Below are 17,004 nucleotides of genomic sequence, written 5' to 3'. Positions count from 1 at the left end.
AAGGTAGAAGACCGGACTGCGCAAGCGCGTCTAATCGGGCGATTAGACGCTGAAGATTAGACGGCTCCATGGAGACGAGGACGCTAGCAACGGAACAGGTAAGTGAATAACTTCTGTATGGCTCATAATTAATGCACAATGTACATTACAAAGTGCATTAATATGGCCATACAGAAGTGTATAACCCCACTTTGTTTCACGGGACAACCCCTTTAAGGACCCTGAGAGAAGAGAAGCTTGAGTGAATGCTGTTACTTTGTCAGGAGTGTAAACCCTTTGGATGGTCTATCAGATAACTGGGACTGAGGACGTCTGGAGTTGAGAGGGAAGATTGTCACCTAGTAAGTGTGTGAAACTGAAAGTGCGAAAAAGGAATGAAATCTTGTAAAGAAAATGTTGTACCTGAAAAGTGTTCTACACAAGTGTTTGCTGGAGAAACAAAGTTGGAAAAGTCTGAGTAAAGTACAGCTGTGCACCTCTGGAAACTTCACTTTTGGACTCAAAAGAGGTGCTGGCGTCACGTGACATTTGTATTAAAAGTCATAAGTCTTGATACTCCATTCATGTTCACCGTGCGCACGACCAAACTAGGCCATGCTGACACCGCTGTCGGTAGAGATCATAGAGCCACCTGTGACCGCCATCATAGTTTCCCCATGGTCTCCCCCGCAACGGTGGACTTCCCGCTCGGGCCGCTGCACATACATACCCCAAGAGCAACTTCTCCCAACAATCCAGGAGTAATCTGGTGATGAACAATGCTTTTTCTACATGATGGAGAACCATGTCACAGGGCAAAAGAGATAACTAAGTGGTTCAGTGAACAAAACATTGAAATTTTGGATCCATGACCAGGAAACTCTCCAGATCTCAATCCCATTGAGAACCAGTGGTCAATTCTCAAAAAGTGGGTGGACAAAAACACCGAAATTGTGATAAACTCCAAGCACTGATTAGGCAAGAATAGGTTGTCATCAGGCAGGATTTGTCCCAGACGTTAATATTCAGCATGCCAGGGTAAGTTTGCAGATGTCTTGATAAATAAGACTCAACACTGTAAGGCCTCGTTCACACGGGCGACAAAGTCGCATGATTTTTTCGCATTGCAACAATGCGGCAAATTGCATGTATGTGAAGCCCATGCTTTTCTATGAGTTCCTTCACATTTGCGGTGTTTTTTAGCATGCGACATTGCAAGCTTAAAACCTTGCGGCTTTCGTGATATGCCTGTGACTTGCGATGTTTTGCAGCCCATGTTCCCCAATGGAGCCTTTCTCTCTGTTGCATCACACAATTCAACTTTGACAGTAGTAAGCCCTACTGTAAACGCCCTAAACTAAGCCCTAGCTGCAGAAAAAAAAACAAAAAACACATACGTGACCTAAGAAGCCCTGTCAGCTCAGCTGCGTCTTCTCCCCGACCCCTGGCAGTTGTCTTCAGGCATGTCTTCTGGCCGTGGCCCTCAGCCAATCAGAGCCAGCGCTCGATCAACCAATCACAGCCATTCAATGAAAAACACATGCGCAGTACTTTAAAAAAAAAAAAACTGCTTTCCCGCGTAATCCACGGCCTGTCTGCAATGTCAAATGCGGACGGTCCGTGGGGCGGACGGCTTCCATTGACTTCAATAGAAGCCGTCCGTGCGGGAACTGCACTAAAATGGAGCATGCTGCGATTTGTTTTCTGCATACGGAATCCAGGAAAATAAATCCGCATGTGTGAATTGAGGCGCAGACGCCTATGCTTCCTTATGGGCGGCTTAACCTAACGTCAAATCTGCCCATGGCCTTAGGCCCCTTTCATACGACCATATGCATTTTTACATTTGGCTGTAAAAAATCACATGAATGAAGAATAGCCGCGATCAAGTCCCAATCTTAAGGCGCATATTTTCTGCCATTCACACGGGCGGCTGCAGCGTATCGGCCAAAAAAATATGCAGTAGCGCGGACGTCCCTTGATCGGCTAATACTTAAATAGCGCCAGCTGTCTTTTCCCAGCTTTGGACTCACTGCCCTTCCCTTTTTTTTCAGCTCCCATAGAAATCCATGGGAGCTTTCAGCGTATCTCAACCAAAGTTAGGGTAAGACCTCGCTTTGGACGCACCGTATAAATTCGGCAATCAAAAACTGCCTCCGATGCTCTATTCTTGATGGCACAATTTTTTTATGCAGCTAATAATCATTGATTTGAATGAATATATTGGAATCCAATGCTTCGAACGGTCATGATTTTTTGCCTGATTTTAAGACGGTCATGTGGATAAGGCCTTAGGACTCATTCACTCAGTCACCGCGGATTACACGAGAGTATTTCCCATGCGTAATAAGCGTTGAATGGAACCAATGAAAGTCAATGGACTTTTATTCTTCTGTGCACACCTGTGTGTGGACGCTGCGTATTGATACGCAGAAGAAATAAATCGCAGAATGCTCTATTTCTCTGCATATCAAACGCAGCCCTTGAACAGGTAGTATATGAAACGCTGTCCATATGCATGCATTGCAGAAGACTCGCAGCTTTGTACGCATACGGCTGTGTGAACAAGACCTTAGGGTACATTCACATGGCCATATGCATAAAATGCTGCGTGTATTACACAGCATTCTACCACCGTGTGATCCACCGGTGAGCCGGCTATCGCTGTGTAGAGCAATGATTGTATACCGCGTATGGCAGCATATCTCACGCACGCTGCCATGAGCAGTGTGACTAGTTTCTATTGTTTTTTCTTTATCTCCCTCTCTGATAGCGGCATTGCATATATACAGCATTTAATACGCAACCCATAAAGAACAATAGGGCTCTATGAGAATACGTGGTGAAATAGAACATGTTATGTTATTTCTCATGCGCGTATTATATACAATATATATACGCAAATCTGAATAGATCAATGAAAATCAATGTCTGGTGAAATTACGCTCATGGGAGTCCATAGGCTGAACCCAGACAGCCGTAATTCGCTGCGAGCCGCCGGCAAGAGGCACGTGCACGGCATGCAGCAAGTATGCAATGACATGTACTATCTTGGCGGGAATGCACATGGAATTCGCACCCTAGTACAACATGCTGCGATTCGTGTGAGATTGGTACAGTGCGTTCCGCATGCAAAACCTGCATGAAGAATATGCTATAAAAACATGCTCATATGAGACATAGTAACATGATATGTTAGGCTGAAGGCAGACAATGTCATTCCAGTTCAGCCTGTTTCGTCCCCCTCTTGTTGATCCAGAGGAAGGCAAAAGAAAAAACAATGAGGCAGAAGCCAATTAGTCCATTTGGGGAAAAAAATCCTTCCCGACTCCATAATGGCAGTCAGAATAATCCCTGGATTAACATTTGAAAGTTCCTACCTGAATGTAAGACCTGGATCAACAACCCCGCTTGTTATTTAATGTCTATATCCTGTAATATCATAACGCTCTAGAAAGAGATCTAGCCCTCTCTTAAACTCCTCTATAGATTTCGCAATCGGCCATCCTCAGGCAGAGAGTTCCACAGTCTCACTGCTCTTACAGTAAAGAACCCCCTTCTATGTTGGTGATGAAACCTGCTTTCTTCTAGACGTAGAGAATGCCCTCTTGTTACAGTTACAGTCCTGGGTATAAACAGATCACGGGAGAGATCCTTGTATTGTCCCCTAATGTATTATACATAGTTATTTGATTGCCCCTTAACCGTATTTTCCAGGGTGAATAATCCCAATTTTGGCAGCCTCTCTGGATATTCCAGTCCTCCCATTCCGTTTATTAATTTAGTTGCCCTTCTTTGTACCCCCTCAAGCACTGCAATGTCCTTCCTGAGCACCGGTGTCCATGTGAGGCCTGACAAGTGCCTTGTATAGTGGGAGGATAACGTTCTCGTCCTTCGCCCCTATACCTCTTTTAATGCATCCCAAGAGTTTATTTTCTTTTGCAGCAGCTGACTGGCATTGATTGCTCCAGTTAAATCTACAGTCCACTAGTACCTCCAGGTCTTTTTCCATCTCACTTTTCCCTAGCAGTACCCCATTTAGTGTATATTGGTGACATCCGTTTCTCCTGCCCATGTGCATAACCTTACATTTATCCACATTGAACTTCATTTGCCATTTTTCTGCCCAAGCCCCCAGCTTATCTAGGTTCGTTTGTAGCCGTACCTTGTCCACCTTTGCAGTTATTGCCTTGTACAATTTTGTATCATCTTCAAATATTGATATTTTACTGTGCAGTCTCTCTATCAGGTCATTGATAAATATATTGAACAGAATGGGGCCTAATACTGAACCTTCTGCCCCCCCACTAGCGACGGTGGCCCATTCAGCGTACGAACCATTTATTACCACCCTCTGCTTTCTATCTCTGAGACAATTCTTTACCCAGATACACATGTTTTCGCCCAGTCCGAGCTGTCTCATTTTATATATCAGCCTATTATGCGGCACAGTGCGACGGTGCGGGGAAATCTGCAGTGCGCATGTGCGCCGGCGGTACATCCACAGTATGGAAGAAAAGAAGAAATGGCAGGTAAGCAGAGTCACCGGCAGCGGGCACAGGCGGATTCCCCACACAGAATCCGTGCCTTAGGCAGGTGATATTTTGTGGGGGGGAGGTTTATCTCCTTGCATCTTGTGTGATATTTCTTTTTCCTAGTTTAGGGCTATTTTCGCTCTCTTTGGCAATCAGTCTCTCTGCCTCATCCTTGGCAGTTTTGATCTTCTCCTTACATAATTTGTTCTTTTCTCTATATGATTTTAGCGCTTCTTTGCTGCCTTCTTGTTTTAGTAGTTTAAACGCTTTCTTTGTTTCGCTTATTGCTTCCCTTACGGTCTTGTCGAGCCACATTGGTTTCCTTCTACTTGTAGTTCTTTTTATTTTTAAAAGGTATGAACTGCTCACATGAGGTAATTAGGATGTTTTTAAACTTCTCCCATTTGTCCTCTGTACTATTATTTTTGAGGATGCTATCCCAATTAATGTTCCGAAGAGTAGTTCTGAGCCGATCAATTTTGCTTTACTAAAGTTTAGTTTTTTTGTCGCTCCCTTATAAGGGTTCCTATAGAATGACAGCTGGAAATTAACTATATTGTGGTCACTATTTTCCAAGTGTCCCTCAACCTGCACCCCTGTGATTCTGTCCGGTTTGTTAATTAATAATAAGTCTAGAATGGCCATTCCTCTAGTTGGCTCCCACACAAGTTGGGTAAGATAGTTATCTTGTTCTCAAGAACTTATCACCCTTGTGAGATTGACAGGTTTCGTCTTCTTATATTATATCTGGATAATTAAAATCACCCATAATAATTACTTAACTGTGGTTTGACACTGTAATGTCTTTCTCACCCAAGGAGATCAGCGGGATCCATGGCCTCAGAATAGCATTACGGATTAATGGATTGTGGATCCAATGGATCAAGCAACCAGGCTGAGACCTGTCTTGGAGTGGTTGGCAGCTGATCCCTCAGGTGGAGGCACTGCAGCCAGGAATTCAGAACAAACTCAGATTCAGGATTACAAACAGAACTCAGAATTAGAAATACGGACAGAACTCAGATTCAGGAATACAGACAGAACTCAGATTCAGGAATACGGACAGAACTCAGAACAGAGAAATGGATTACATTCTTGGGGACAGACATAGGCAAGAGATACTGTCAAACACTCAAAACACTCACCAGCATACCCGCACAAATAAATGGATAGAATTTCTATAATGTACGAGGAATTAGTTTGTGGATTAGTCAAGTTACTTAAGCCGTGAGCCCACTTCAAGGGTCCTCGTTGTCTCGCGGTCCCTACTCTAAAAAGACAACTCAACTAACCCAAGGATACCTGCCAGCAAGCAGGGTGATCGCTCCGTAAGGTCTCACACTGGAACCTAAGCACCTAACTAGCCCTAGATGGTAAATGATCCAAGCAGCACAGGTATACACAAGCAAATATACAGATACAGAAACAGGACTGGCATCAATGCCAGCGCAGACAGATCAGAAGGCCTCAAACAAACCCAGCACAGAGACATACGGACAAATAAACAGATACGGAAACAGAACTAGCGACCATGCTGGCACAGACAGATCAGGAGGCCTAAAGGAAGCAGGAACACAAGACTGCTCACACTGCAAGAGGAAAACCAGCAGACACTGACAAAGGAGCTGGTATATATAAGCAACAGACCTGAGAGATTGCCTCACTGAAGCAACCCACACCCAGCCAGCACAATCAACTATACCTGTGAAGCTGAGCTGCTGGGAAAACCTGTAGAACCACAGATCCCAACAGCAAGCTCTAACAGACACCTCTTCTATTTGCATTATTAATAAGTTTTCAGTTTCTTCTTTTATTTTTGGTAGCCTATAGAAAACCCCTATCAGGTTTTTGTTATTTTTCCCTCTTGTATTTCTACCCACAGAGATTCCACGTGTTCATCTCCTACACCTATATCTTCCTGTAGCCTTGGCATTAAATACGATTTAACATACAGACATGCCCCTCCCGCTTTCTGTTACCCACGGTCTCTTCTGAAGAGATTGTAACCCTGTAAATTCACAGCCCAATCACACTTATCATCGAGCCATGTTTCAGTTATTCCTACTATGTCGTAATTTTCTTCAGACATTCTTGCTTCAAGCTCACCCACTTTACTGATCAGACTTCTTGCATTCATTGCCATACAATTTATACGGCTGCTGTTATTCTTTGTATTCATTATTCTACTTATCCCTATTTGGTCCTTTTAGCTGTTCTATCAGTTCTAACTGTACTAACCCCTCCCCCTGCTCAACCCCTCATTTCGATACTTGGTCCCATGTCACTATCTGCACCGCCTTTCCCCCAATTACTCTTTTTGCCCTCCCCCTAGTCCCTAGTTTAAACACTCCTAAAATACCTAAAAACACTGAAGGGCCAAACTCTATGAAAACCAAAATTTGTGTCATCTCAAAACTTTTGGCCATGACAGTAACTGCTCTCCACTCTGAGATACCGAACAGAGGATTCCCCCTCTATTATCTCAGAATATATAAAAATGAGTCACTTAATCAGGACAAGCCATTTAAGAAAAAAAAAATTGTCTGGCCTCATCTGCTCAGAATTCACTAATTTATACGTAGACAATGAATATTTTATCACCTTCGAAGCAATTACCTCCAATTAACAACGTTAACTCCCAAGTGATTAGCAGATGCGGCGGGTTCAGATTTGTGTACACGACCTGAAGATGAAGGATTAATCAGTTTTACAAGTATTGAATGGCCTTCCATCCTACAGATCAATGCCTATTCTCTGCGGTCTGCCAGCCTGCATTGTTGTGGAGGAACAAGTGGCTGCGGCGCTTTACAAACTCTTCCTACCACAAAGTAACACAATATACAAATGTTTATGCAAGGTAGACGGGAAACAATGGCTGCAGATACATAACAGCTGCGCAGGGTTACTGCTTCTAAACAATTCCCCTCAGTAAAATAATACGAGAAATGTGGCCGCCAAATGAAGGAAAGCCTCACTAAATACCACGATGATCGCTGTATATATAACAGCCATTGTGAGGAGGAGAGGAAAGAATTCTCAAAGGTTGGAGGCTAAAGTCTGAAACTGAAAAATCATTTCACTATGGACTTTATTTTCTAAACAAATCGACAGAATTATCAATTGTTGATAATGAAAACTGCAATGAAAACTGACAAAAAACATGCTACATCGAGAAGTAGGCTTAGGGTAAAGAGGGGTAGACGTCCGCTCTGTAAGCAGAGCAAAGACCTGCAGGAAATTGGGGACTAAATAAAGTAAAGAGAAGTTCAAAAAAGTTTTTTTTAATTATAAAAAATTAAAAGCGTTGAAACTTTAAGCCCCCTTGTCTTATAGTTATGAAAAAAAAACTAAACTGAACATATTTGCTATCGCTGTATTTATAAATGCCCGATCTAACAAAGTAATGCATTATTTACCTCGCATGGTGAAAGCTGTCCGGAAAAAAAATACACAATGCCAGAACTGCGCTTTTTTTTATTTTTGGTCTAAGAAAAAATATTATAAAAAGCAATCAAGAAGTCGTATATACTTCAAAACGATAACAATAGAAGCTGCAGGAAGTCCTGCAAAAAACAAGCCCTCACACAGCTATATCGATGGAAAAATGAAAAAGTTATGGCTGTCAGAAGATGGCGGCAAAAAATAATGTTATGTTTTTCCAAATAATTTATATATATTTATTTTTTTATTTAATTTTTTTTTTTTAAAAGAAAACTATATAAATTTGGTATCGTAGTAATCGTATTCACCCACAGAATAAAGTTATCCTGTTAGTTTTGCTGCAGTATGCGCACCGTAAAAACAAAGATGGCAGAATTCCTTTTTTTTTTCTATTTCACTCCGCTTAGAATTTTTTAAACATTTTTTAAACATTTTTCAGTACATTATATGCTACATTAAATTGTACCCCACAACAAACAAGTCCTCAGACAGCGACGTCAATGGATAAATTAAAGAGTTCTGAATTTTGGAAGTGAGGAGGAAAAAATGAAAATGAAAAAAAAAGTGGAGTCCTCAAGGGGTTAACCAAAGTATAATTAAAATGTTATATATTTACTAGAGACAGGTGATCTCATGACAGTGTTTAGTTGTAGTGTCCTGGATTAAGATGAAGCTAATTTATTAAGAGGCGCGAGCAGGCAGCCGGGTATGCAGACCTCATGAGGTGCTACCTTATTCTATACCAGGGTTGCCAACCGTCCATAAATTCCTGGCCAATTCGTAAAAATAGGGCAATTTTTTCTAGTTTCCGTAAAAAAAATAGATACATCTGTAAAGGTACTTCAGCAGTTTATTATGACTAAGGGCTTGTTCCCACAGCGTATGCACAATTGCGCATGCCTCAGGGCAAGGTATTTGCACTATGAACAAGGTGCTTTTGCGTGGGTTTTTGCATGTTTTACTGTACCTTTTTGCACAAATAGAGCCTGTTCACATGGGCGCGGGACTCACCTGCGCCCTTATTTAAAAGACTATTAAAGCCTAATGAGGTCCAGATGTGTTATTCTCTCCATGGTTTTGCGCAGTATTTTGCACATACTCTTACGTGCGCACCCCCATTCCCCCACAGACTTTTATGGGGCTTTTTTTGCGTGCCCAATGTTAATGAAACCATTAAAATCAATGGATTCTATTCTCTGGGTTTTGCTCACACACTTTTTGCGTGCACAAAAATATACGCAAAGTGTGAAGAAAGCCTTATCATCATTTTATAGCTCACAGTAAATGTTAGTAATGATGTAACAGCAGCGACCAAGACACGAGACACACGCTGACGAGATTGTGGGGTAGAGATGGCACTTGTCACGGGTGTTCTACCAAACTCCTCCCCAGAGGGACGCGTGTAACCGCTGCCAAGGCGCCGCTAGGCCTCTTCCAGGCAACGCTGAGGCAGCAGTTATCTGAATAATGGTGTTGTGGACCTGAAGAATTGTCACACGTGACGCCACCGTTCCTTTACTCCGTTGGAAGTCCGACGGGCAAATAAGAGAGTTCACTCACAGTTTAATTGGAAACTTCAATCACTGGGAACAGACAGTGACTGGAACTTTATTTATCCACTTGAAAACCTTACACACCACTGCAGGAAAAACAGTTCAAAGAGGTCAGGGAGAAGAAAAGGATATGAGGCAAGTGGAATTAGCGTCACTTCCTCTGACAAAGAGAATACAACGCTTTTGCAATACTGAAGAATAGAGAAGAGCGACTTGCAGGAAAAACAAGAGACAAGTGGAATGACCATCACTTTCTCTGAAAGGAAAAAGGCTCAGTGAAGGGTGGTAGCTAAAGTCTATACCACCCTATCCGGGACTAGAGTTTGAGGCGAAAAGAATGCCCCACCTAGTGGGACAGATAGAACGATGGACAGCACTGGCACAAAAGACGCACGGTGGGGAACAAAACCTCATTCGGGGATTATTCACGCCATTTGCGCAGACACATTCAAACAGGAGCTTTAAACTAGCATTAGAAAATTTATTACTTTGTTTTCTACTCCTGCACATAATACTTAAACTTTAACATTGCATAACATTTCAGGACATAGCAGCATAATGCACGGTATAAACAGTTGGCATTATCAGACTATGCATATGGAAAATATTAAACTTTTTAGTCCTTGTATTAAGGGGCTTAATAAACAGAAAAACACAGGAATGTCTCTTACGAAAAGGGTCTATGCTTGCTAATATTTGTAGCAGTTTCCAGCTCTCAACATTAAGAATTGCGAGTCCTCAATCTCCGAGTTTGTTGTGAAACCAGTCGGTGTAGGGGTACTACCCCCTGAACTAATTTCTATGATAGAGCTCATGGAAGGACTGGTTTGTGTGAGCCTTTGCACTTCCTCGTCACACTCGTCCACGGGAACTGGTTGGAAATGGCTAGTGGTGGAGTGCGCAACAGCCAATAATTCCTCCTCCGAGGATGAAGTGTCTTTAATTATAATGGGAGACGTTGAAATTCCACAATGCGGCTGTCTTAGTGGAGGGTACGGTACTCAGGGCCGGGCTCCCATGAAGTAGAAAGCAAAGTTCTGATCCCCATACTCATATATCAACTGCTTCAATAAATCCGGGAGACGGTCCTTTAACGCCACATTGTTCTTGTGTTTTAGGATCCAGGTTGGATACTCTGCTTGGATAATCACTTCAAGCACTTTGAAGGTGCACATAGGGCGAGCAGACCCCGCAGGCGACTCTGGTGCTGCGGCTGCGGAGGCTCGCGGTTCCTCTGAATGCTCCTACAGGTACTCCTCTGGTAGAGGGGAGGTGGGTGAGTCCCTTGACCACAGCAGCAATAATTGTGGATCCTTTCCCCAGTAGTATTGGGGTTGCTGCAGAAGAAATCCCGTGGGTGCTCCTTGCACTGTGCGCAGCCTGAGGTCTCTGCACGGAGGAAACATCTTCTTGCAGGAACGGTTAGAAGTGTTGTGTGCAAAAAGGTCCAGCGGCTCCTCTACAGCAGAAGACTCCACCTCTTGGGGGCAGTCCTGGTTTCGTGCCAGAGTTCTTCAGTGGGGGTCGTCCTCCCCCCTACTTTTACTGCAGCCAAGGAAGGAACTTCTTAGCAGGTAACGTTTGGTGGGAACTCTTTGGCGGGAACATCTTGCAAAGAAGAAGAAAAAGAACAAGACGGCTCGGCACCAACTTGTATGTCCATGTTGGAATCCATGTGGGGCTTTGTAGCAAAGTCCATCAACTGTACACGGTCCAACAGTACAATAACATCTTGTCTCAGGGCATAACACATTTTTGCTGCAGTTTGAGGAGAATTTTCCTCTCCTCCAAGTCCTCTTGGGCACTGGAAAAAGACATGGTGGATACTTGCAACAATAACAGACTCAGAGATTTGAATTCTCTCTTGACACGCCAGAAAAAAAAATTTTCAATAACGCAACCGTATAGATAAGGCACAGAGGCGTTTTATCGTGTTCGTGATGCCAAAAGAAGAGGGTTATACTGTAACGTCCTGCAGCGACCAAGACATGAGGCACACGCTGATGAGATGGCACTTGTCACAGTGGCTCTACCAAACTCCTCCCCAGAGGGGCGCGTGTAACCTCAGCCAAGGCACCACTAGGCCTCTTCCAGGCAATGCTGGGACAGCGGTTACCTGAATAATGGTGTGGTGGACCGGAAGAGTTTGTCATGCATGATTCCACCATTCCTTTACCCTGTTGGATATCCGACGGGCTAATAGGAAAGTCCATACACATTTGAATTGGAATCTTCAATCATTGGGAATGGGAAGTGACTGGAAATTTACTTATCCACTTGAAAACTTCACACACCAGTGCAGGAAAAACAGTTCAAAGAGGTCAGGGAGGGGAACACAGTATGACACCGGGCCTACAGTCTGAGTTATCTGTATGACTCCGCTCCTGGACAGACACACTCCGGGACACAGGATGACATCGGGCCTACAGTCTAAATCAGTGATGGCGAAGCTTTTAGAGACCGAGTGCCCAAACTGCAACCCAAAAGCCACTTATTTATCGCAAAGTGTCAACATGTCAGGGGGTGGGGCTTATCACGACGTATGATTTTACCCCCGTCATTCTAAAAAAAAGACAGCGCTATTTCAAAATAGATAGCGTGCAGATTTTGACTGCTTTTTAGATGCGGAAATGCTGCAGAATGTCCTCAGCGGAAGTTTCTGTGGAAAATTCTGCAGCATTTCCGCATCCAAAAAGCAGTCAAAATCTGCACGCTATCTATTTTGAAACAGCCCTGCCCATTTCCGCCACATGTAAACATACCCCAGTGGTAATAGTGACAAACCACAGCGGCCCCCCGTGTACTAGTGACTCCCCACAGCGCCCCCCGCGTACTAGTGACACCCCACAGTGCCCCCCCGCGTACTAGTGACACCCCACAGCGCTTCCCCGCGTACTAGTGACACCCCACAGCGGCCCCCCGCGTACCAGAGACACCCACTGTGGCCCCCCGCGTACCAGTGACACCCCCCCTGTGGCCCAGCGGCCCCCCCGAGTACCAGCGACAACCCCCAGCAGCCCCCAGCGTACCAGAGACACCCCCCCAGCAGCCCCCCGCGTACCAGTGAAACCCCCCCACATACCAGTGACCCCCCCCCCAGCGGCCCCACAGTCTGTGCTGAAGCCGCTCCGTGTCCTGCTCTTCAGCTTCTGCTGCCACTGCTCCCTCCAGCCTCCACTGGCAGTGGCTGTGCTCATGCCTCCGGCGCTCCCTCCAGCGTCTCTGCTGCTTCCGCCAGCGCTCCGTTTCCTGCCTCCGGCAGCGCTGTCTCTAACGTCCCTGCTGCTGCTGATCTTTCTGCCTTTTCCGCCGCTGCTCCCTTGCCGCCCCCTCTGCTCCATCCGCTGCCGATTACTTCGCCGCCGACGCTTCCTCTGCTAAGACCACACGCCCCCAGCCTATCAGAAGCTGGGGGCGTTACAACATGTAAAACCCCTGTATTATGTCACCACCCCTAATTTCTGGTGGCGACATAATACAAGAATACCGGGGAGCTGCAGCCCCTCCAGTTACTCACTAGTGGTGAGCGGCCGATGGCGGCGCGCCCCAGCAGGGAGGGCTCTGCGTGCCTCCTCTGGCACGCGTGCCATAGGTTCACCACCACTGGTCTAAATGATCTGTATGACTCCACTCCTGGACACACACCGGAGGAGGACACAACACTCCACTGACACTCACTTGCAGGTGGACACTTGAACACTGTACAGCAGCTCCTTTTCTCACGCTCACTTAAGATAGGGGTTCTGGAGTTGGAACATCAGGGTACCTTTCCTCTGCTTCCATTCTTCACCACATGGGGGTTGAAGATACCTCCATTTGGCCGGCACTCTCCCACCACAGAACTGCAAAGACAGACAGCCAGAACGGACGGACTACGTCTTTTGGCTTGCACTCATATTTATATCTTACATACCCATGTGACAGAACAATTGGTTCCAATTTCCAGACATATCCCAGACATTCATAGACATTAACCTCTTTCATGCTACAGCTTTGCAATACACATAACTAAAGACAAAACAATTTACACAGTGCATCCACACTGAAGACATGACATGTATGACAGTTATGGAGGGGCCAGACATATGTACTTCGGGCCACTACAATGAGTTCATATCAGTATCTGACCTATAAACATGTATCACTTATATTTGAATAGTTTCTCCTTAGGGAGAGCACCTAGTAGCTGTGAGGAGACTAAAGGACCATTTACACTGAAAGATGATCACTCAAAATTCGTTCAAAATATAACTTGAACGGCAATTTTGAGCGATCATTTTGCATAAACTACTAAGTAGCTACTCGACTACTTAGTCAAACTACTAACGACCACTTGTCTGTAGTATGTGAGTGCTTCTCATGCTCCGCCCCTGCTGATGTCATCAATCTGATCCCTGGTGACGCCATCAAACGTCCTACAACATATATAAAACACAGAACCTGACCAACAGAAGAACAACACAGTTAGGCCCCCTGTCCACGGGCGTTGCGAAGTCGTGGGGCAGATCTCCACCATGGGAGCCGCCGCCGAATCTCTGACGGTCAGCCCTATGTGATAGATAGGCTGGCCACGGAGAATCAGGGCAATTCGCAGCATGCTGCGAATCGCCCACGCGAGCCAGAAAATGATTCTCCGCTCGTGGACAGGGGCCGGCGCTTTCCATAGCAATGTTATGGAAAGCGGCAGCCAGCGTGATTCACCGGCGGTTTACCACAGGCGAATACACGTCCGTGGACAGGAGGCTCTAGGGCTCTTGGAAGGAGAGGACAAAAATAACACACTGAGAATACAACTAAGCCATTATTATCTCAGAAGACACAACTCAGCCGTCCTGACAGAAGACAATAACCTACCACCACCACAGAGATCCAGTGGGCTGAAGGCCCTGTGGTGATGTCACTGCTGTGGGAGGAGCAACGCTGTGTTTGTCTTTTGTGGTAATCAAGCTACCATGAGTGTGATGTGCCACCAGAAACACTGCCACTGTCCTAATAACTACTAGTAGCTTATTATTATGCAAATGAAACCTTTTGCTGAATGCAGATAACAGCTGGAGGTCTGTTATCTGCATTCAGCTCCATTGTTCTCGAGCGGGACTGCAGCTGAAAGAATACCATCAGCGACTATCCCACGAAGAACTCAGCGTGCGGTCTTATCAGACTGCACAATGATTTTCAAGCTGGCTTGAAGTCAGCAATAAATCAATAGTGCACAAAAAGTGCACTTATGGGCGTGCCTTTTGACACAGCGATCATTGCTCAAAAGATGGCTTTTGAGCGAATTTTGAGCAATTACCGTTGTGTCTAAATGGACCTTTATATAGCCATGCATGTTTCGGAAAATTTATGCAAATAGGAAAATGGAACAATGCCTCTATAGCACCACCAATTGGAAGATAGCATTCCTGCAAGTCAATGTCTGACCGTATAACAAGTGAGCTCTTCCTTCTGGAGAAGACTCTGGCTTTAGCTCATATTCCCAGTCATTGTTACAAGGCTTGTTAAAAAGGTCTGACATTGATTTGCAGTAAGCTTTTCTTCCAATAGGTGGTGCTATAGAGGGATTATTCCATCTTCCCATTATAAGCTTTCCCATTCATTATGGTTCCCCATGTGTCCGTAACATAGGTTGGCTGCCTGTGATTTTTTCATAAGTTGTCCAGGAAAACAAAAATTCAGGTTGGCAACCGTGTTCTATATGGTCCCAATAGGAAGGACAATCTTATGAACTATGGTACCACCTCAACAGGACCATATAACCAGCTAGTATATGAGAGAATACAGGTTATGTGACTGAGCTACTATGTATGTGTGACCACCAGCACTGGGCACAGCCGTGATCTCCTCTATTATACACTCCTCAACTCGAAATATCCACTTGAGATATCCAGAGAAAAAGTTCTGGAATTATGAAAATCGCAGGATCGACAGACATGTTAATGATATGCAAATGATGAAAAAGTGAAACAAATTATTCAAAACATCTTATTCATCATCAAGTATGATCACCACACGCAGAAATACACGCACTGACGTGCATTGGCATGCTATCAGTGAGGTTATTAATAACAGGCAGAGGAATTTTCTGCCATGCTGCATGCACTTGGGCATGAAAATCCTCAACAGGCACTGCTGGCAGCTTCCTTCACAAAAGCTGACCAATGAAATCCCAGATGTGCTCAATGGGAGACAAGTCCGGAGACGCTGCTGGCCATGGTAGCACATTTAGGCCATGCAGGATGCTTACAGTTGCACGAATAACATGGACAATTTGGAGAAAAGTGTACCTGAAATGAAGACTAGAGAGATCCGACTACTGTACATTAGGCCAACCCAGACCATAATCCCAGAAGTAGGACTGGAGTGACATTCCCTTGTGAAGACCTCTTCATGATATTGTCCACATGATCTGCAGACCAATCTCCAGCTACCATTCCTACTCTGCACAATTTTAGTAATTGAGAATAGTGTCCTGAGATCAATGGGACACTTGTCATTGGACACCCAATGTCGTGCAAGTTCCTTCTGATGGTTTGGAATGTGACATCCAATTCCACTTGCAGCACAGATTGGATCACATGCTCGGCTCTGCAAACAGCTCCCAGAGGCCCTTTTACATGCAAATGAAGATGATAAAGTGTTAATGAACATTAGTGTCCATTAACACTTTATGCAAAATGATCACTAAAACTTTCAATCGTTTGAAAGATTATCTTTGCATGTAAATGGGCCGTTAGGTACTTGAAAATGTGATAATTTGCATATCTTAGCAACACCCTCTACTTCCTTGATTTGCATAATCTTATGGTTTGCCCTCTTGATGTTGCAATTTCAATATTGAAAAGTGTAAATGTGTGACAGGATCTGTGGTAGGAGTGTCCCTCTCTGGGCAGTTTCTGTGGTAGGGTTCATGCGACAGCATCACATAGACTAAGAAACTGACTAGAAACTAAACACATAACTCCAAGCAGATCTGAGCTTGTCAGAATTGAGATCACATGACCATTTGAGGAAAAGAGGCCAGGAGTTTCAGATTGAAAGGAATAGCTAACTAAGGTAATGTCCCATTTCAACGGGACAACAGCCGTCTACACGTCTGCATGAGTGCTGTCGTCACTGCTAGATTGTTAGTGCTCATGCAGAGCATTTAGACGAGCAGATAACGCTCAGCGTATCACCTTCTAGGGTTTCTCCTTAGGCCTCATTCACATCAACGTAATTTTCGCGCTGCTAGCAGTGGAAAAAGATTGTGGCTATAGGACCTGTAAAGATCGCACGAAAATAGTGATGAGCGAGCATTGCCCTTAGCGAGTACCTGCCCGCTCGAGAGACAAGGTTCAGGTGCCGGCAGGGAGCTGCGGGGGGGGAGCGGGGAGGAATGGAGAGGAGATCTCTCTCTCCCTCTCTCCCCCCCGCTCCCCCCTACTGACTGCCGCAACTCACCGATCCCCCACACCGGCACCCGAACCTTGTCTCTCGAGCTGGCAGGTACTCGC

Source organism: Eleutherodactylus coqui, chromosome 3, assembly GCF_035609145.1.
Source record: "Eleutherodactylus coqui strain aEleCoq1 chromosome 3, aEleCoq1.hap1, whole genome shotgun sequence".
In the NCBI taxonomy this organism is placed as follows: domain Eukaryota; kingdom Metazoa; phylum Chordata; class Amphibia; order Anura; family Eleutherodactylidae; genus Eleutherodactylus; species Eleutherodactylus coqui.
This window is presented reverse-complemented; position numbering follows the sequence as displayed.